The sequence below is a fragment of the Sinohyriopsis cumingii genome, unplaced genomic scaffold (genome assembly GCF_028554795.1).
Source record: "Sinohyriopsis cumingii isolate HCF-2022 unplaced genomic scaffold, ASM2855479v2 utg001591l, whole genome shotgun sequence".
Classification (NCBI taxonomy): domain Eukaryota; kingdom Metazoa; phylum Mollusca; class Bivalvia; order Unionida; family Unionidae; genus Sinohyriopsis; species Sinohyriopsis cumingii.
Window position 1 is genome coordinate 45,664 of NW_028316023.1, and position 22,486 is coordinate 68,149.

At 37.5% G+C, this 22,486-nt stretch overlaps 1 protein-coding gene across 2 annotated transcripts in view; it reads left to right on the plus strand.

Annotated features, from left to right (window-relative positions):
• Nucleotides 1-14,517: 14,517 nt before the first annotated feature.
• LOC149771920 (uncharacterized) overlaps nt 14,518-22,486 on the plus strand; it is a 30,710-nt gene continuing 22,741 nt past the window's right edge. For both annotated transcript variants that reach the window (XM_089948089.1, XM_089948088.1), the window contains exon 1: nt 14,518-14,759. The gene's annotated coding sequence lies outside the window, so the exon portion shown is untranslated. The remainder of the gene's footprint in view (nt 14,760-22,486) is intronic.

A 22,486-nucleotide genomic window follows, 5' to 3' on the forward strand; every position in this document is an offset into this window, starting at 1 on the left:
CTGAATTCTAGTCAAGATTAATAATACCTGTTTCAATATTGTTTGGTCGGTCCGGCAATTGATCTCGCATAAAAACACCCCTGAAGTTTTTTATTTTTAATCGTTTAGCAGCATCAAGTAAATCAAAATTTTATGCTGGAGCATCTAACGAAGTGATCGTGGAAGCCTCAGACCTCTTTCCCAACGAGATCCCGGCAATCTTAGGCCGCGTCCCTTTTTTATATCCATTTCCTGTTGCTTTCTTTGGAGCCATTCCAGCAGCGGTTGCAACAGCATCTAATGCGGCTGCTTTTGCTACGGCTGGAGCGTCAGCAGCTATTAACGCTGGTATTGCTGCAAGAAGTGGAAAAATACCACCGGTTTTAACTGAGTCCTTAATCGCACCCGCAGAGAGATTAAGTTTGACGCCTGTTTTTGATTGTTTTGCGCCTTTGAAATGTTTAAGTTGACGTTCTGATAATGATAATTTATTTTGACCACCCGTGATCTGATCTCGCTTTAGTGATATTTTCATTCCGCAGTTTTTTGCTGAATTTGATTGAAGGTTTTTAATCTGACCAGGAGTCAGACTGACACTAACGTGATGATATGACATTTTATGATAAATACTTGCTACGCTCCAAATAATGATTAAAGATTTTCCACTGGTGCATCAACGACTCTCATTCGACCACTACCACCTTCAAGTAACATGGCTTTATCGCTGAGTATAACCGCGATTGCTCTGTAATCAACACCACCTGTACTTAACGTTGCTTTAAGATGTATATCAAGGGCAGATTGTTTTGATAGATCAAGATGCTCCAGTGAAAAATAATAAATCGGATACAAAGTTCTGAAATCATATTGTGATATTTGCAATCCAGTATCTACATTTTGATCACGTCCCATGAATGACATCAAACGATGATATACACATCCTATATGATTTTGTTCATAATTTAGTTGTAAATTTTCTGTTGGTTCTTGTTGTCCGTTTATCCGTAAAGAAATATCTGTGATACCTAGTTTATCAATTATCAGATGAGAGCGAGTTTGTGAGTTTAAACGATTATGGATCTGAAACGCAATAAAAATATGCCGTGGTGCAGAAACACCTTGTTGTGATGCTATATGCCATGTAAACTGACCGTTAACGTCAGTTTGTATACTATCTGTGCTTGTTGTTAACCATGACAACAAGGATTTACCACCTGTGTCCATGAAAGAAGTCAATTTATGTTCTTCTGCGATCGTTGGAGTCATTACCGGCATCCACAGTGAAAGTTTCGATAATACTACTTTACCAGCATCACCAATAGGTCTCCACAGAGCATCGTTATCATCACCCTTTCTTGCAAAAACAACCGTGTGTCTAGCTCCAAAAATAACCTTTTTAATATTCCTACAAAATCCAAAAATATGCGATAGTGGAATTGTACATGAAAAACTTCTATTGGCTCCTAGCAACATATTTTTACGCGTTGCAAATCCCAAGTTGAAATCTGGGTTAGCACCATGAACCACTGGCCACACAGCAGCATCAGCGGTATTGGTATCGTCTCTTGGTCGTCTTATATTATACGGATCGCTTTCAGGGTTATCAGAATTATCTTTTACAAACATCATTGTGGGACCTGCTGATCTTGTATAATCATCAGAATATCTTGCTAGACCAATTATTGTTGTAGCAACGTCGACATCTTTCTGAATTGATTAAATATTTTTCAATCGATCATATATATGGCGCTATCAAATAATGCCATGATCCCGTTGTTGACAAAACCAGCTTTTACTGCATCTGCGTAATTAGTATCATCCGTCCTTACAATTGTACCTTCTACCTCAATAAAAGCCTCAGCGGGTAGAAAATATCTACTTGTGTCATGAACTTGTAGTTCAATTCTTCCACGTTGATCTGGTATTCGTGCGTCATAAGAATAAAACTGATAATCACGTACCGATTCATCTTTAATGACAGGTGCTTCCATGTCAAATGCTCTGTCGGACATGCGTTTGAACATTTTATTGTAATTATTTTCGTCTAACACGTTGATTACCGAGTTCGGGAATTCCACTTCGGGAAGTTCCACTTCCTGATATCAAACTTGAAATATTATTTCCCGATTCACCGAGTCCCGGATCTGCTAACGCTGCCAATATTTGATTTGCAGCTTGATTTATTATTTTGCTGACATCTGCGGGCATAATTTCAGTACTTGGTAATTTTACTGGTTGTCGTTTGCATCTTATTAATCGTGCTAGTCTATCTTTGATCGCAGAGAACACCTTACCAGCAACATTGACAATTGCACCAGGAGTTTTTTCACGAATAATATCAATAGCTTTCATCGATAATTGTTTTGCAATAGGCGCTGCTTTTGGGGCTAACCTTGTAAATAATCCCTGAATAACATCACCAAGTCCATCTCCGTAAATTGCTCTATAGATTGGTAATCGTGAGTTTACCGCTCTGACCTGTACGGATTTACGATGATTATTGTGTACGATCATCTTATTTTATTTACCATTTATCTAATCGCGGTGACTAATCATCAACGAGCTCATCAATAACTTCCCGGTAAACGCCAATATTCATGATGCCGCCGCGAAATAATCGTTGGCAAATATCAGCTGCTTCATTAATTATTTCTGGTGAATTATTTCCGGCACGTTTTAACCGTGACACGTCATTGAGGATATTATCGGGACAAACAAAATTATTTGCTGCGGTGAAGAAGATTGTTGTTGTTCTATTTGTTGCAGAGGTGGAGGAAGTTGATATGAAGGTTCCTGCTGGGAGAGTTGTTCTTGTTCTAGTTGTTTTATTTTCTCTCTATAAAGTCTTTTTACTTCTTTATCAAGATTTTTATATTCTAGATCTCTGTCTTGTTTTTTTGTTTCTGTTACGCGATATATCCATTTAATAAGATTATCATCACTTACTTTTTCATGACGGGGTTTTAAAATATCAGATTTATTAAATAACCAAATAATATTGTTTCGGGTAATTTTTCTCTTTTAGTATTTCTAATATCTTCGACAAACCCTTTCCTAAATATTGCAATCAATTCTAAGTTTTCTTCTATTGGTTTGGGTTCAAGTGCAAGTTCTTTTCTCACGTCGGCGACATCAGTACGAAGTTTTCCAATATCTTCAAGTATTTCTTCATCGACAGGTGGAGGTTGAGCCACAGCTATATTAGTTGGAAGATCTCGTAAATTCTTTTTTGTTTGTTTGGTTCTTCTTGCTATTTTTTCAGTCTGCGTTGCAGTTTGTTCTATACTGGAAAAATACCCTCTTTCCTCTTCTCATCCTCCTCCTTAATATCTCCCCATATAGTTTTTTCAACAGCCGCTGCAGCTTTCTTAGTAGCTGCAGTGACGGGCTTAAATAGTCTTTTAGTGTCTTCTTCGTATTCATCTTGTGCTTCCTGCTGCGCTTGTAGTTTTTTTCTGAATGAATTTCTAACAGTAAGAAATTTTTTGATTGCTTCTAATCGTTCTCGAGCTATCCTTGCAGTATGAGATTCCGGATGTACCATTTTATTATAACATAATGATTTAATTATAGCAGCAGAGGGGGTGGGACCTCAAGTTGGTTCGTTTTTGTAATATACTCGCCATTAACAAGTTTTTAGTTGGAGAAATAACGTGGACTAACCCAGAGGAAAACTCTTTGAGAGAGCCTCTGTAGTTAGTTATTTTGATTTTTAAAGTTATTAATCCTTTTTTCTAGGAAGGCTTATTTCGGTTTTTGGACGCTTCCAAAGTCGGTCTGTTCGCCCCCTCTGCTGCTCAGATTGTTACAACTGCAGGTGATGTCATTGTTATTGTTGATAACAATACACCGGTTCCAGCAATAACAACGGACGCTGAATACACAATTATGTCAATAAAAAGAACATGTCTGTGATAATTGTTTGCTTTTACTGTATACTCGTCAACAACATGTTTTAGTTTGGTTTGCCACTCACATGCTTGATTGTATTTAAAACGCTGAACGTTGATTAGAAATCTCATTATATTTTAAGTAAGTGGTAGTTTAGCGACTAATTCAAGACACCAATAGTAAATCAAGCCGTTTTTATTTTCTTCAGGTCCCACTACGAATGTTTCCTCGTCGTTTTGCTCCAACATCACTAACATAGATCCAGAGGATCCAGTTAGTGGATAACGCCGTGGTATAGTGGTATATATCGTAAATGTTTTTACGTCAAGTATTGAGAACCTGTATATACTGGTAACCTCAGCGCGATGTTGAATTGATTTATTAAGTGGTGACCATAATGCTTGTCCAGACGCTATTGTATATACTACACTGTCAGTGTTTTTTTTTTTTAAATTTTTATTTCGGATAGTTTAATACCGATAACTGTTGGCTTTCCAAAGAAATCATCAACGATTCCATTTATTTATTTTGCGAAAATTTTTAAGCGCGTTCATATGATTAGAATACTCAGATCTAAATGTGGTCATTTCATTATTAATTGAAATTAACGAGTTCATTATTGGGAGATTTCTATTGTCTATGTATTTCTTCGTTACAGCGTCATCGTCTGAGTCTGGTTCTCCAAGATCAGTAATTTTATTTTTAGACACATTGAGAGAACCAGTTATTGTATCACCTGATTTTTGTACTCGACCACGTTTATTATCTGATATCGTTGACATAATAAAACCGGATTTATTTTTCTATTATTATCAATCACAGCTATGTTATTTTGAGTTACTCCATTAATTATAACGATAATATCTTGCAAAGAAAGATTACTCGCTTTTTCCTTGCTTATCTTGAAATACAACCACTTCGTTTTTATTTACATTTGCAAGATTTTATAATTCAGATATTTCATCACTAATTTGTTTACTTACATTTTCTGTAGTTATCCTGTTAATTATTTTGTTTTTGTGCAGAAGATCTTCCGTAAATATCTACCATTATACTTTAAGATCTGTTTAAAACGACTTTATGAGGTGATATTGTTGATGATGACACAGCGTCGAGTTTAGCAATTACTTCACGGCCGCATATTGGCGGATCGGTTATTGTCTGTGTTGGTAATGCTGAATACCAGACTGGAATATGTTGCACTCTGCTGACATATTTTAAAAATTGTTTTGGTGGCGCCAATCCATACGAATCAAAATAAACAATTCCACGTGGATCTATCGCGTATGCAACCCAATCAGAGCGGGAACTTTTATCGAGATTAATGATATCTGTTTCAACGTTGTTTGGTTATTTTGGTAAATGGTCACGCATACAAACACCTCTGAAATTTTGTATATTTTTTATCAGCATCAAGTAAATCAAAATTGGACATAGGAAGAAGATATTTTACGTCTAACGAAGTGTTCCTGGAAATCTCAGACCTTTTCCATACCACGAATGGGGGGTTCTTGGCAGTCTTAGACCATTTCCCTTTTTTTTTTTAGAAGTCTTTATTTCTTTTCCTGTTGTTTTCTTCAATACCATTCCAGCAGCAGTTCCAACAGCACCAAGTGCAGCTGCTTTTGCAACAGCTGGGGCTTCAGCGGCTATTAACGCTGGTATAGCTGCAAGAAGTGGAAATATACCACCAGTCTTGACTGCGTCTTTAATGGCACCCGCAGAAAGATCAAGTCTAACACCGGTTTTTGATTCTTTAGCTTTATTGAAGTGGCTGAATTGACGTTTTGACAAAGATATTTTATTCGAACCACCTTCGATTTGTTCTCTTTTTAGTGATATTTTTGTTCCACAATTCCTTTTTGATACTGATTGTAGTTTTTTAATCTGACCAGGAGTAAGACTGACACTAACATGATGATCTGACATTATAATATCATGAGTGATTTAATTACATGTTTTCTACTAGGCATCAATGACTCTCATTCGCCCACCAACATCTTGAAGCAACATTGTTTTATCTGAAAGTATGACAGCGACTGCTCTGTAACACGAGCTCGGAAGTGTACATCAACGACAGATTGCCTGAATAAATCTATATGTTCCAACGAAAAGTAATAGATTGGATACAGCGTTGTGAAATCCCACTGAGATATATGCAAGCCAGAATCAACATTCTGATCACGCCCTATGAATGTCATCAACCTATGATAAGCACGTGCAACATGATTTTGATCATAATTTAGCAAAACTTCTTCAGAAGGTTCTTGATGTCCATTTATTTTAAAAGCAACTTCAGAAACTCCAAGTGTGTCAAATACCATTGGATTTCTTTCCTGCGAATTTACTCAGGCAGTTTCCTGAAATGCGATGAATATATGTCGTGGTGCTGACACCCCCTGCTGCGATGATATCTGCCATGTGAATAACCCAGCAGCATTACTTTGAATAATATCTGTGGTCATTGTCAACCACAATAATGTTGATTTAAAACCCTGACTCATAAAAGAAAGTAACCGTTGTTCTTCGACGATCGATGGAGTAATTACTGGCATCCATAGGGAAAGTTTTGTTAGTATTACTTTACCAGCATCAACTGCGTTGGGTCGCCAGATTGCATCATTGTCGGTGGCTTTTCTGACAAGTACCACGGTGTGTTTAGCGCCAAATATAACTTTTCTAACATTTCTACAGAATCCAAATAAATGTGATAGTGGAATCGCACACGAAAATCCTTCTTCTCCATTTAACATTGATCTACGTGCGGCAAATCCTAAGTTGAAATTATCATTCATTGTTAGTACTGCGCTGATAGTTGCAGCTCTTGCAGCATCTCGTACATCACCTTCTCTTACATTTCTGTGTTCGGGCTGATCAGTGGTATCCTTTGCAAACATCATCGATGGACCAGCTATCCTGAGTAATCATCGCAGTATCTTGCAAGGCCAAATATCGTCGTGGCAACATCAACATTTTCGAGGCACGATTCAATATTTTTCCGTCAGTCATGTATATGGCGCTGTTATATAATGCCATAACACCATTGTTAACAAAAGCAACTCGATCACCAATTCCGTATGCTGTATCATCTGCTTTCAAAAGTCTACCTTCGATCTCAATAAACGCCTCAGCGGGTAAGAAATATCTACTTGTATCCTGAACCTGTAATTCGATTCTTCCACGTGCGTTAGGTACAACTGCGTCATAAGGATAATATGATAATCCCGCACAGACTCATCTTTGAGAATTGGCGTATCCATGTCAAATGCTGGATCAGATATAGGTTTGAACATTTTATTATATTTATTATCGTCTAACACGAAGACCACTTCGGGAAATTCCATTTCCTGCTATCAGACTAGCAGTTATAATTTTTTCTTTTTCTGACAGGGGTACACCAGCCAACTCTGCTAGTTTTTTATTTGCAGCTTGATTTGTTATTTTACTAATATTTGAAGGCATCGCTTCAGTGCTGGATAATTTTGCTGATTGCGGTTTTCGTCGTATTAATCGTGCTAGTCTGTCCGTGATTGCTGAGAATGCTTTACTAGCAACATCACCAACAGCACTGTGAAGGGGTAAATTTCTGGCGATCTGTGAAGAACACATTAGTTTGAGATCAGAGAACAATTGATTAGATTTATGGGGACAGGCGCGTATCAAATCGCTATACTGCCATGATCGGTAATGTCTTTTCGAGGGGAGAATTTCATTCTTAATTAAGCATTTGTTTATTTAGCCAACAGAAGACTGGTGGAGACAAAAGCTAACTTCGATTCCATAGTGTAAATGTCAAAATTGAAAGATCGCAGAACACTGTTACTCAAACAACAAGGTCAGGTTGACCACGACTTTGGCGCCTCTGGAAAAAGGGCGGCAAATATATTTAATCCTGATTGGTTACGCTAAATAAGGGCGTGTTTCCCACGCTAAATTTCCTAGTTTTAATGTCGCCACATCGAAAATTTTAATTAGTCTAAGCTTTTCTGCAAGAGATAACAAGTGTAAGAAGACTCCGAGAGTAAATTTGGCAGAAATTCGTAAAACTGTTGTCCAAGAGGACTGTTGTCGAGGAAAACCGACGAACAAATTTGGCTGTAGAAGCGAGGAACGCTGAAAGCTCAAAGGTATTTGTGACAATTCCATGTAATTTGTTGATGCCATATATAATGCTTTGCTGAATTTATTTACTTATATTTGCATGAATCTATTTGCTACATTCGTATATCAATTTGCTTTATGAAGTATAACTGTGTTGAGCTTATGCATAGGAAGTCGTACATTAATCTTTAGATAAGTTTGACGAATTGTTTAAATTTGTCGTCTTGTTTGCATAAGAATTAGTTTCCAAGAATTTAATGCATTACATTAGTTAATATGAGTTACGAGAATCCATGTGAATTCACCGAATTTAGAAGATTTCACGTATGATTAAGTGTAAAGGTCTCGTTGACTACCTTAGGTTGGGCTGGGGTGCTCCTAGTATTATCTTTAATTATTACAAAAGACCCACCCTGGCTCGTTTTTGTTAGAAACTGAAGTAGTGATAGAGATGCAAAGCTCCGAGTCCCCAGTCAGCGATACCGACAGTTAAATTACTGAATACACAAAAGGTGGAATTCAAATAAACAACAAATTTAATGCCATTCAATAACAGATAGTCCTTCCTCAAATGAAATTCAATATTCAAAACCCTATCACTCGTCTTTCACTCGACCAAGTGACGGCCTATTTCATCATCTGACTTAGCGTGATAGATTTTCCTCCTATCCTGTGTTTCTACTCATCTGTAGTATTTCTTGACTGGTACCCAGTACCCCTTCAGTCCAACAACCACGTCCTTCACCTTTCCACTTCCTCCACTTCCGTTCTCTCCTTTTCTTGTCTCCCAGAGACTCGGGACCAACTGTACCAGGGTATTTCCCTTCTCTGTCTCCTACAGCTCCTCCGGTCCCTAAAAGCTTCCTGTCCGAACACACACAAGGACATTAGTATATTCCTCTAGCTATCTAGTCTCACACTAAACAACAATCTATCATCAGATAAGCCATTACCTTCTTTGGTCACGCATTCGTGAACATCGAAATACCCATACTTTCTGGTATGGTATACACGGTATCGACTGCTTATCATGCATATATCAATAGATTTCATAACATCGGTATATATAGATTCTCAATCTTATTATACAGAACAATATCACATAATCAGACGCATTTCTGTACATTACACTTCTACAATGCGCTGATATATCCTTACACATTATACTCCTACAAAGTATACACAAATAGTCAAATACCCCTATTAACTAATGTTGCGCACTGCAACCATTATACAAGGTTATAATTCAATTCAACATTTGCAAATCTAGAATATCACATGAATAAATGCACGAGGTTACTACGAATTAACCAAACAGCGAATTACAATATTAATTCTTTACGTAAACATTGTTTATATCTCAAAATATGCATGTAGATCAAACACTACAAATGAATCAAACCCTACAAATGGTAATTCTACGTACTAACGATTCTAGTAATGAAGTATACATACTGCACATAATTAAAGTACAATTACCTTGTCGTAATAGATTGCGACAATCGAGCAAATAAGTCACTGACCTGTCCGAAGCTCCTTTGTAATTCCCAGAATAACAATGTTTCCCGCCAATTTCGAATGACGTCGGAGTAGCTTATAACTTCCTTATGCAATTCCCGCAAGATGGTTTAGCGACTACTGACGTTTAGTTTCAAGACACTAGATTTAAACTTGCGATTACAATGGTGGCCACACCTTCCTCAATTCCGAGTGGATGTCGATTCACCCATGGTCTACATAATTAGCGGACATTGCCCCCTCCACGGCAGTCTGTCAAGGGTGGATTTACGACCCCCACTTGATGTTCCTTTGAGCCCAACACCGGCAATTCATGCCACTTATCTGTGAATCGCACTCAGCCAAATAAGGCGCCAGTAACAAGTTCCTATGGCCATGTTATATACAACTGGCTTCCCACCCATCCTTTTGATGTCGGCTTACACTATCGTAACATAAGTTGGCCGGCCAGCTGTGTACACATCTCTTTGACACTCATTGTTCGCAAGGCTGACACTCGCAACATTTATGAAGCGAATAATTAGCCTCAGGGTTGGCATATACATGTTGCAATCTGGCTATTGTACCTTGCTTATAACGTGACATTAAGGTTGAGTGTGTATTCGCCGAACATAGCGTAGTAAGCTATATAATGTATTTCATTTATTCACTAGTGTAAATTGAGGCTGGCTCGGAACCGTTATGCCTCGTGTGGTCTTTATGCGTGATGAATTAACCATTAAACTAACTAGGGTCGTTATAGGACATGTGGAGCCGACTGATAGCCTTAGCATTTGTTTAGTACCGATAGTAAGATCTGATAACGAGAGGGGGATAGTGCAAGCCCTTGTATCATAAACAACAGAAAATTTAGGTTGTCTCTATTTATATTTTTTTAAAGGGAGAAAATAGTTTCTGTGACGTATTAACTTTGAGACGTATCCTGCGACGTATTATCTCTGAGACGTATTCTAAGACGTATCCTATGACGCATTATCTCTGAGACGTATCCTGAGACGTATAGTGAGACGTACTTGTCCTGAGATCCAGGTGTCTGTGAATCTACGTGCTACGCACAGAGTGAGGACAGAGAGAGGCAAGACCGACGAAAGTCGAAGGAACAGCTACAGTTGTAATGGAGTGAACCGGAGGAACAGGTTATGCAATTGTACAAGGCATTGACTTCGATTGTTCACTCGATCCTAAGATGAACTAAATCTACCAATAAAAAAACAAAAAAAAAACAGATCGGCAACTTTATTTAAATATATTTGTGTTTTGGTAATCCGGTGAAAGTTTTATTTCTAGAAGCAGATTATATTCCTGATGTAATGAATTCTCACAGTTGTTTTATGTAATTGATTAAATTGTTGTTTACATGTACGGGGGCTCGTATTGGTCTGTTCTATATCTCTGCTCAGATACCGGGCAATAACATCGAGGACGGTCAACGTCTATTTAAAGAGAACCAAATTAAGCGGACACCTTGGAAGAAGGTACAATCCGGCAACCCACAAAACTCTTGCAAGAAGAGGGGGACTTTGTGTAAAGTTTCTACAAAGTGGACCGTGTCACGGAATGGTGTAAATGTTGTTAATCAAATACATGTACTCGGGTTTCGTTTCTTTTCTCTGTACAACGATACCCGAGGGTGATTATAATATGGTCTATGTATTTCGAAATCGTGAGTACGATTCGTCCTGTGCCACACGTGCAAGGTGCCTTTGATAAAGAATAACGAAAATTCTAAAGGTATAAATACGTTACTACATGTAAAGGACCTTTACAATACTAATGGTTTTGTCAGCAAGCGGCCTGCTTAAAGGATTCGCACAACTCCAGCTGTAGGGCTGAGTTTTTGATGGTAGGAATATCCGGGGTGTCCGGTGTTGTCAGAGTGTAGAAACGTCCGTGTGTCCGGAGCGTTTAAGGTGCCGGAGCGTCTAATGTCTAGCGTCCGGAGTGTCCAGAGGGACTAAGGTGACCCAGCTGTAGAGCCGTCAAAGGACCAGGGGGTCCGGAGGGTCTAATGTTTCAAGTGATCATAGTATTCCGAGGGTCCGGAGTCTATATTGGTTGTGAAATTGATTCGGAGGAGCTGTGGAGCGGATAAGGTGCACGGGTGACGGAGTGCATCTCCACACATGTATTTTTAGCTGTATGCTAATTTTGGGTTAGTAAGACCCAGTGTATTATTCAGGACTGGAAGGATAGATTGTATATCCGTTCTTGTTTAGTGACATAATTTCGCTACCTGGGCGAATACATTTTTTTACTATGTGTAAACGCTTACATTGTTTACTATTTGAGTGAACTATATTCATCTTTCCATTATTGAATCATTTGTGAAATCATTTTATCCTGTATTTTAGGGTTACTGAACTAAATTTATTTGTATATTTTTTTCATCTTTGAAACTGTGCGTTTTTTGTTAAATAGATCCAATATTTGGATTATAAATACGCACACATCTTCATCATCCACTACTCATATAAATCGCCACATTAAACCATATATGTGTCGTCAAAACGTGTTCTGTTGTTAATCCGAAATATCCCACCCGGTTATCTTGTTACAGACCGTAAATACGCTTACAAGCACTAATACCTTTATCACGAACAACGTCAATAGCTTTCATTCCCAGTTGCTTTGCAATCGGTATTGCTTTTGGGGCTATCCTTCTAAATAGACCCTGAACAACATCAGCGAGTCCATTCCCGTAGATCGCTTTATCCGAAGGTACTCGCGAATTTACCACTCTGACCATGATCGGTCCACGTTGAGCATTCTGTATGATCATCATATTTTATTGTCACTGATCTAATTACATACCCTCAATCACTATGATAATCATCAACGATTTCATCAATAAGAGACCGATAAACCTTAATATCCATGATACCGCCTGTAAATAATCGTTGACAAATATCAGCTGCTTCATTGATGATTTCTGGGGAATTATTACCAGCTCGTCTTCCGCCAATCAGAATTTCTAGTCGATCGACATCAGCAAGGACGTTATTGGGACAAGTAACAACACCACTTCCCCTGGTACCTGTACCAGGAGTAACAAGACAACTTCCAGTTGCTCATTGTTCCTCATTTGTTGTTTTATCTGCTTTTTTTCTTCAATGCTCTTGAGATTTTCAGATCCGATCTGCGGAGTATTAGTAGCGATGCGATATATATATCGACAGATTTCATCGCTCCAACATATTCGGGCTTTACATATTTACCTCTATTACGATATCCAAACGTGAAAATATCAATTACTCGTTTTGGGTCCTTGATAGATGCAATACCTTCAGGCGTGAATTTATCTGTAATGTTAATTATGACTCTTGGCAGTTGTGGTTGAGGAGGTTGCTGGGGTGGTGGTTGAACTGCTTGAAGACGGCCAGCAATATCAACAGGCGATGTTTCACGAGCTTTTTGAGCCGCCTCCTTGCTGTAACAATTTTCTTGGTTGGTTCGACAATTGGTTTAAATATTTGTTCTGTAACTTCTGCAAATTCCACCTGAGACTCTTGACGAGCTTGTAATTTTTGTTTAACAGCACCACGGACTGGAATATATTTCTTAACTGTATCTAGTCGCTCTCGAGCTAATCTATCTGCGTGAAATTCCAAAGCTGGCATACAATCACACACTATTAATGATTTAATTGGTGATTTAATTACACGGAATCTACCCCACACGGATTTATAATAATAAATTTCCATGATCCTCGATCAAGAAATCGTATAGGTTTTGATAAAATCTTTAGATAAAAAGACAGTAGCAGGGAGGGTGCGACCACAAATGAGTGTCCGACGGATAAACAAAACACAAATTTGAAAACAAACGACAAAGATAAAGTAACAAATAAAATAACCCAACTAGAGAAAATCTTGGTCGGTTGGGCGTTATTACGCTTATATTTTTCAGTCTGTAGAAAGCTTTATTTTTCATGAATGGACCTTGCAGCAAATGGTCTGTTCACCCTCCCTGGTGCTATATCAATGGCACTTGCGTCATCAAAGCGGGCTGCGCGGCCTCATTTCACCGTTATTGCTTTGGCGCGTGACAACAAATCAGTTGCTTAGTCATTTTGTCCAAAATGATGTAACGAAGCTACTGATCTGTTGATGCACCATGTTCAAATGTTTTGCGTTGTTGGCAGAATAAGTATTAATCTTCCTTTAAATGCATGGGCCTTCTCTGTTCTTTTCACAAATGATCATTTGACTATCGTGTTTCGTTCATTTGTCAATAGTGTTTGCGCACGAGTGTTTTGTATGTGTATCATTCCTTACATTTTCTGTTGTATCTTTGTTTCATTTTACCTTTGCTTACCCCGTTTGATTTTTGTTTATTTTATTTAAATTTGGTTTATTTCATTTGGAATTAGTTGGATTCATTTGCATTTTGTTTGTTTCTTTTGATAGTTGTCTTTTTAGGATGTGGATCCTTTGTTTTTTTTGTTGTTAATTTTTGTTGCATTATTTATGTTATTGATTCAAATACTTATTTCATTTGGCGTTTGCTTATTTCATTCTTGATATTTGTTTCTAATGACATTTCTGTTTCGTTCGTGCCACATTTGTTTTATTTAAGACTTGATTTTTATTTTCATTAAGTTTTTCTTGATTTATTTCAATTACTCATCTTATTTTAAAATCGTATTTTTGGCGGCGCTGTTTAAACAAACGGTCTGGTTTCCATTTCGATAGTCCATATCAGTGTTTCCCAAAGTCTGATACTCGCACTACCAGTGGTACGCGAAAGGTAGAGGGGGTGGGGGATGCCCTCGGCAGAAAATAAATCACTAATATTCGAAGAAAAAAAGCAAACAAACCACCCCCCCCCCCAAAAAAAAAAAAAAAAAAAAACCAACAACAAAAACACTGCGGTACTGGGAGAAGGGGTACGCCGATGATACTGATGTCCCAACAGGGATACGTGTATGTTTGAGAAACAAAAACTTCTTTCCTGGAATTAAATTGTGTTGCATTTGTAAGTGATGTCCCTTGGTGCTTGAGTGCGTTTGGTCACGTGTTAACTACCAAAACGAGTCAACCTACAAAATGCATGATATAGTGCAAAAGTCAGGGATGCTTTGCAAGAATTGATAGTGTCAGAGTATGATGTTATTCAATTCATTTCATATGTGATAATGGACAATTGTTACAGAGCAAAATTTACAATAAGCGGGAAGAAAGCGAGCGTGTTTCAACATAGTCAACACAGACTTTCCATTCTCGGTTTTTGTGAGACGAGTTTCATTTTCATGAAGGAATTGGGCTAAGTCGGTGAGTCTTCGTAATGAACCGTTTAGTAGTTATTCAGAGCAAATACAGATGTTTATGATGAAAATAGGGAAAAGACTGTATAACAAATGAAATTTATGTAAGGGACATTCAGGGATGGTCCTGGCTTTTAAAAAGCTGTCGCCCAAAAAATCGCCGACCTCAATATTTTGTCGCCAGTTTTCAAAAAGTGTCGCCAAAAAAAGTAGTGTACATTTTTCCAAGTGTTAATTTAGTCTATTAATGTAACAGGCAATGAAAATTACAAAAGATGGATTAGTTCATACTTTAATTACAAGAAGCATTAACAAAATGTTACAAAGTGTTACATGAAGATCCGTCGCGATTTTAGGGCTGCCCACTTGTTGAATGCAGTTTCAAAGTCTAATTTTTCACATCTGTACATGCTGATTCTCATTAAATTCTCGAGAGATGAGATGCAGAGCTTATTTCTGTCAGTTTTTATGAAGTTCATCTTACTGAATGCACGTTCACAGTGTACAGTGCTGACAGGTGACACCAGTAGTCTCTCAGCAGCCCCCCCCCCCCCTTATGGCTAGCTTCACAAAGCTTGTAGCGAATTGCTTCCTAAATCCCAAGAATGATCACTGAATGCTGTATAAATTTTCTCGACAAGAAAAATAGGATCTCCATTCCCACGAATGAAACTTGCACGAGTCAACACCTGGCAATATTGGACCGTATATATAAGCATAAATTCACACCCAACTTAGGGATTCTTTCACTCCTGTATTTTGAGAAATAAATAATTATTATTAATTATGCAAAACTGTTTTTGTTTTTTTAGCTATTTCTTGTTGCGGAGTTTAAGTCTCTGTAGCCGTAACATAGGACTGATGGCAAAAGGAAAAGATCAATGAGTAAAATGCTGCACTGGCGACAGATGTAATTGTGATTTAGATTGTTTCCATTTGCTTTGTATTTATACACAGTTGTCGGTACTTCAAAGGTTATCAGTTTTCTATGAAGGTTCAGCAAAACTATTGTATTGGTATATGTATAAAAAAACAGAAGGATTAGCCATTCAATTAATTGTGTCTGTTCTATTCACGTCTTCAGAAGTCGGTCAGTTGTAGGTATAGTGCGGTAGCATGATTGACTGTATCGCAGCATACAGTACTCAGCCCAGATGTCAGCATAAGCAGATTATGATGTAACAATGCACTGTAAAGATGGGGTTGTCAATAAGAACAAAGGATTGTTTGTGTAACAGATTGATACCAATGCATTGCTTAGTCAAGTTTGTGGCTTCCTTTCGTTCTGCCTTTTAATTTATCCAGTCCAAATCCATGATTGTATGTACAAATTAAATAACCAAAAAGTATGTCGCCAAAAAATCGCCAGATGGGATATTTTTGTCGCCAATAAGGAAAAAAAATCGCAATTTGCGACATTGGCGAAGCCCAGGACGATCCCTGGACATTGCTCCAGTATGCTGTGCTCATTTCAAACTGTTGATTGGATTACTAGAATCACCGAAATACACTTAAAAACCCGAAATACACATATTTTATACCCTAATACTCATGAAGATAAATGTATTATGATTTTTATGTGCTTGAGTCATGAAACAAAAAATCAAAATAAAATTTGATTTTATTGATATTTGTAGGAATTATTTACATTTGTCTGTTTATCGCTCCATTTGTATAATGAAGCCACTCGGTCGTACTTTATTTGACAGCTTTTACTGCATTTTGTATGTTTGTGACAGCCATATTTACTTCAAAACACGTATGTGATATTACCACCAAAAATATTTAATATACATTGTGGATTCTCACAATCATAATCTCACTCTTAATATTTTAAGCTATGACTGATTCACGATTTATCATACCCATGCAGTCGAGTAAAATCAAGCATGACCGAGTGACTTTTTACATAGATTGCACCCGAAATTGGTAAAATATTAAATAATTCGGATCAAAATAAAAGTTTGTTTTGCATATTATCATTATTATTATTATTAAAACTATTACAAATCATAATATATAGGTTTACACCAATATATTCAGTGGTTTCCTTTACCCTCAGTTGTGCTTCAGGGACTCCCAAAATTTTAATTTGTCTCCCAATTTTGAGGCCAAAGTTTGTTTTTTATTCAATCTGACTCCCAATTCTGACACCAAGGGGATTTTTGACTATCAGTCTGTGACCCCTAGGGGATACACTGATATACACCCAAAAGATGTAAATACATAATGTGTATTTTGGTGTTTATTTTGGTTTATGAGTATATTATGGTGTTTCTAGTAACCGCTGATGATTTATTTTACTTTTTAGCATATATATTATTATAACTTGTACAGTCACCTTTGACTGATAAACAGCAGGTGTGCTCAGTCAAGATAATAGTAAATATGGTATCAGAAGGGCTGACAGAAGAATGATAACAAGAAAGGTAGAAAAAAGTGGAGAGTGTCACACTATATTTGTATCATTTCATACGCAGATCAATCTGGCTACCTTGGGGACACAAGGGTTAGTGTACCTCAACTGGCACAGCCATGAGAATCATTAGTGAGTCTAACTTGTAATGACGACCGCATTTGAAAGTGATGGTGGGTAGCTCCTGCTTGTTTGATTGTTGATACATGTCGGGAGCTTTAGCAATGATGGCTGTTAGGTTGTTTCATGTCCAGATAGTATGCAGAAAGAAGTTGAACTTGTAAGATATGTAGCTTCAAATATGTTTCAGAACTTCTTGATGTGGTTACTTCGGGTCAAACTAGATGTTAGGGTATTTCTCAGCAGGTTTGTCTACTAATAGTACTATAGTTCATTTCACACAACATTGCGAATGATATTCGTGTCTGTTGCTCAGTGAATTTCATGTCAGCGTCTTTAAATATGCACAGAAGTACTTAATTTGTTTTGCACATGAACTATTTCAACACCATTTATAATGACAAAAACCGTTAACGCTTGCCACTCATTAAATGCTGAAACAGAGTGGTTTGTTCATGTCAAATTCTTTGATGCCACAATAATAATAATAATAATGAGGACTTTGTATAGCGCCTAATCTTTAGAAGCTCTAAGCACTTTACAACATTAGACAACACCTGTAAGATAAAAAATGTATAATGATATGATTACAAAAACAAACACCATGAAATTAGAAAACATTAAAAAACATGCTGAGAATATTTAAGGTAGGAAACATTATTAGGTCTTTAAGTTTGTTCTTGCAGTCGAAATAAGTGAGTTTTGAGAGCCCTCTTGAATGTGATAACTGTGTCTTTGTGTCTAAGTTCAGTGGGCAATTCATTCCACGTTGCTGGGCCCTGGTATGCAAAACAACGCTGTCCATATGACTTTGTCTTCATAGTGGGAATAATGAGCATATGATTGTCAGAAGAGGAGCGTAAGTATCTTCAGGGATGGTCCTGGCTTTTAAAAAGCTGTCACCAAAAAAATCGCCAACCTCAATATTTTGTCGCCAATTTTCAAAAAGTGTCGCCAAAACAAGTAGTGTACATTTTTCCAAGTGTTACTTTAGTCTATTAATGTAACAGGCAATGAAAATTACAAAAGATGGGTTAGTTAATACTTTAATTACATTAACAAAATGTTACAAAGTGTTACATGAAGATCCGTCGCGAATTTAGGGTTGCCCACTTGTTGAATGCAGTTTCAAAGTCTAATTTTTCACATCTGTACATGCTGATTCTCATTAAATTCTTGAGAGATGAGATGCAGAGCTTATTTCTGATGTCAGTTTTTATGACGTTCATCTTACTGAATCCACATTCACAGTCCACAGTGCTGACAGGTGACACCATTAGTCTCTCAGCAGCCCCCCATCCCACCCCCTTTATGGCTAGCTTCACGAAGCTTACTGAATGCACGTTCACAGTGTACAGTGCTGACAGGTGACACCAGTAGTCTCTCAGCAGCCCCACCCCCTTTATGGCTAGCTTCACGAAGCTTGTAGAGAATTGCTTCCTAAATCCCAAGAATGATCACTGAATGCTGTATAAATTTGCTCGACAAGCAAAATAGGATCTCCATTCCCACGAATGAAACTTGCACGAGTCAACACCTGGCAATATTGGACCGTATATATAAGCATAAATTCACACCCAATTTAGGGATTCTTTCACTCCTGTATTTTGAGAAATAAATAATTATTATTAATTATGCAAAACTGGTTTTTTTTTTGCTATTTCTTGTTGCGGAGTTTAAGTCTCTGCAACCGTAACACGGGATTGATGGCAAAAGGAAAAGATCAATGAGTAAAATGCTGCACTGGCGACAGATATAATTGTGATTTAGATTTTTTCCATTTGCTTTGTATTTATACACAGTTGTCGGTACTTCAAAGGTTATCAGTTTTCTATGAAGGTTCAGCAAAACTATTGTATTGGTATATGTAAAAAAAAACCAAAACAGAAGGATTAGCCATTCAATTAATTGTATCTGTTCTATTCGCGTCTTCAGAAGTCGGTCAGTTGTAGGTATAGTGCGGTAGCATGATTGACTGTATCGCAGCCCAGATGTCAGCATAAGCAGATTATGATGTAACAATGCACTGTAAATATGGGGTTGTCAATATGAACAAAGGATTGTTTGTGCAACAGATTGATTCCAATGCATTGCTTAGTCAAGTTTGTGGCTTCCTTTCGTTCACCCTTTTAATTTATCCAGTCCAAATGCATGACTGTATGTACAAATTAAATAACCAAAGAGTATGTCACCAAAAAAATCGCCAGATGGGATATTTTTGTCGCCAATAAGGAAAAAAAAATCGCAATTTGTGACATTGGCGAAGCCCAGGACAATCCCTGATCTTGCTGGTGTGTACACATGGGTGAGGTCGGATAGGTATATTGGACTAGAGTCCGACAGTGAAACGTAGCACAGAGAACGAATTTTATGTTTGATCTGCTAACATCAATAACCTCTGGAAGATTCGATTTGTTTAGTAAGGAGTGATCAACTTTCCTATTTGGCTATTTTTGGTCATAATGTAGTTGCCTCCCTTTGATTTCTTTATAGAATAAAATATTGACTGTTCCAGAAATCAGGATGAATATGATAGATGACATTTACACAGACCAGTCATTTTCAGCATGTGTCGATTGAATGGTTTTGCGCTGTATGTCAATATGAATTGTGTTTAAATCTTTTGTGCACAAAAAGAATTCGGTAATGTCAACTACATTTCGAGACACTGATGTGAAAATTCAATGAGTAACAGACATTGATATCATCTGCAATGCTTTGTGGAAGGAACTATAGGTTTTTGATGATCTTGAACCACATTGTGAACTGATCCTTGGTTTGCCTGGACTTCAGTGACTCCCACTGGAGATAATTCAGCATGGTTCTGATGCTGCGGGTATTCTTATATTTGTTGGTATGTAGAAGCTCTTCTCTATCTGTTTCATCAGGTTTTGGTTATGCAGTTTCCAGCAGTCAAGCTGTTTTAAGCCAGGTCACACAAGCAAGAAGGATGCAGAGCTTTTGACTTCCACACTGCTGACTGTCAGGTTGTGTAGCATAATTTTACAATTTTGTTGTTTGTTTTTTTCTTTACCATCTTGTCTATGTAGCATTTCCAAAAGATTTAGAGAGTTCCACCCCTAGATAATATGTTGCATCCTCAGTGGCTGGCATATGTACCCTGGCAGAGTAGTCAGACAGGATTGGATACTTCTTCATGTAACCTTTAAGGCTGCTACATTTCTTTGGGTGGAAGGACTACCCCAGTTTTTTTTCCCCAAAGAGCCAGTCATTCCAGTTGTTCTTGTAGAATTTTTAAGTTCTTGTGGGCATTGATTTTCTGTTTGACTATATACATATCTGTAAATAGCCTTTTATTAGATTTGACACTAGATGGTAGGTCATTGATGAACACATGGAAGAGGATTGGACTCAAAACATTGCCTTGAAGCACTCCGCTAACATCAAGTGGGGGGACAATAGCCCTCTGGAATCTGCCTGTCAGAAAATCTCTGATCCATTTCAGAACATTACCTCTGATGCTGTAGTGAGCCAGCTTACAAAGGGATAGATTGATGAGGAACACATAAGCCTTACTAAAGTCAAGGACTTCAAGATTCTGTTGCTTTCCTCTGTTAAAGGGTCTGGTAAGCTCATCTGCAAGGGTAACAAGTTGTGTTTCACAGCCTTCTTGGGCACTTAAATCATACTGGTTGTCTGTTAGGAAGGTGAAGTATTCCAGATGACTGTGATGTTGCTGACTGTTATGTGTTCAAGCATTTTGCAGCTGATGCATGTACAGTAAGGGAGACAGTAAATTGAATTTTTCTCCTTTATTGAAGATGGTTTTGACATTTGCTGTTTTTCATACATCAGAGATTGATCCTGTTGAAAGGCAGTTCCGGTAAATATGGCACAAATATAGTACACACTCTGTTGCTAGATCTTTCAGGATCCTTGCTGGAATCATGCTTATTCCAGTGGCCTTCTGTGAGTTAAGCTTCCATAAAAGGCTTTGTACACCTTTTATGGTAAGTTGAATATCAGGCATAGCATAGTATGGTTCTCCCTGTGAGCTGGGGAGGTAACTGTTGTTGTGTAACAACAGACTGGCATTGCCAATTCAGTATGTTGACCTTGTAAGATGTCTTTGAATGTAGTTGCCCATGTTCTTTGAAGGGGGGGGGGGCATACAACATTTGTCTCTCTATATGGTCTTCATATTATTCCAAAATCTGTTCTGCTTTGCATTGGTGTTCTTGATCAGTGTTTCCATTTCCAACAGGTTTGTAGCATTGGTGTTCTTGATTGGTGTTTCCATCTCCAACAGGCTTGCCATTGGAAGTGTTGGGCTCTTGATTGTGCTTCTTGGTAAAGTCACATATCTCTGGACTTGCTGTTTTCTGTCATGCAACAATTTTGTTTCATCTTTTGGGTTTTAACTGATTAATCTATCCAAGGCTTTTGGTCTTGTTTCCAAAGATCATCTTTAATCCTATGACTTTGTCCATTAAACTTTTTCATCTTCTTCTCAGAAAGATTCCTTGTAAAATTTGCAGCATGGTCTTCTGTTTTGTTTATGAATGGCTCTTGATGGATAATCAGTTAATCACACATCTGTCCATAACAGTGACCTGTTATTATGGGATTTCTTCATTTTCATTGGTCATAGGCAGGATGTATGAAAACTGCTTCATGGTCAGCAGTTTCTAATACGACATCACATTTATTGATTAATGTCTCATTGCTTGTCAAGAACAGATCAATCAGGTTGGAGGAAACTTCAGTGACCTGTTTTAGTGCATCTACAGTTCCAAGAAGATTTCCTTTATTGAAAGAGATGTATAAAATTTAACTTTGAAAACATTCTTACTTTTGTTGTAGCAAGCCATGTTTGTGTTGCTGTCTGCAATTTGTAATGTATGTATTGCTGACTTTATTTTTCCTCAGAAATTTAGTGATGCTCATATTTGTTCTCTGACTCAGAGGTGTATACATATGCATCATAAAGTCTTGTTAGATTCAATATTTTTATGCATATTCCCTCCTAATTAATACAGACTGATATACTGTAAGCTTCTAAAATGTCTATATTTATTTTACCTGGGGACAATAAAGATGAGCCTCATTCCAAGTGACTCTACGATACTTTCTTTCATTTAGTCCACCTTTTAATTTTAGTGAATTATTTCCATAAAAAAGTCCCATTCTGTGGAAACTCTTCCCCATTGTGATCACACTAGACAACACAATAGACA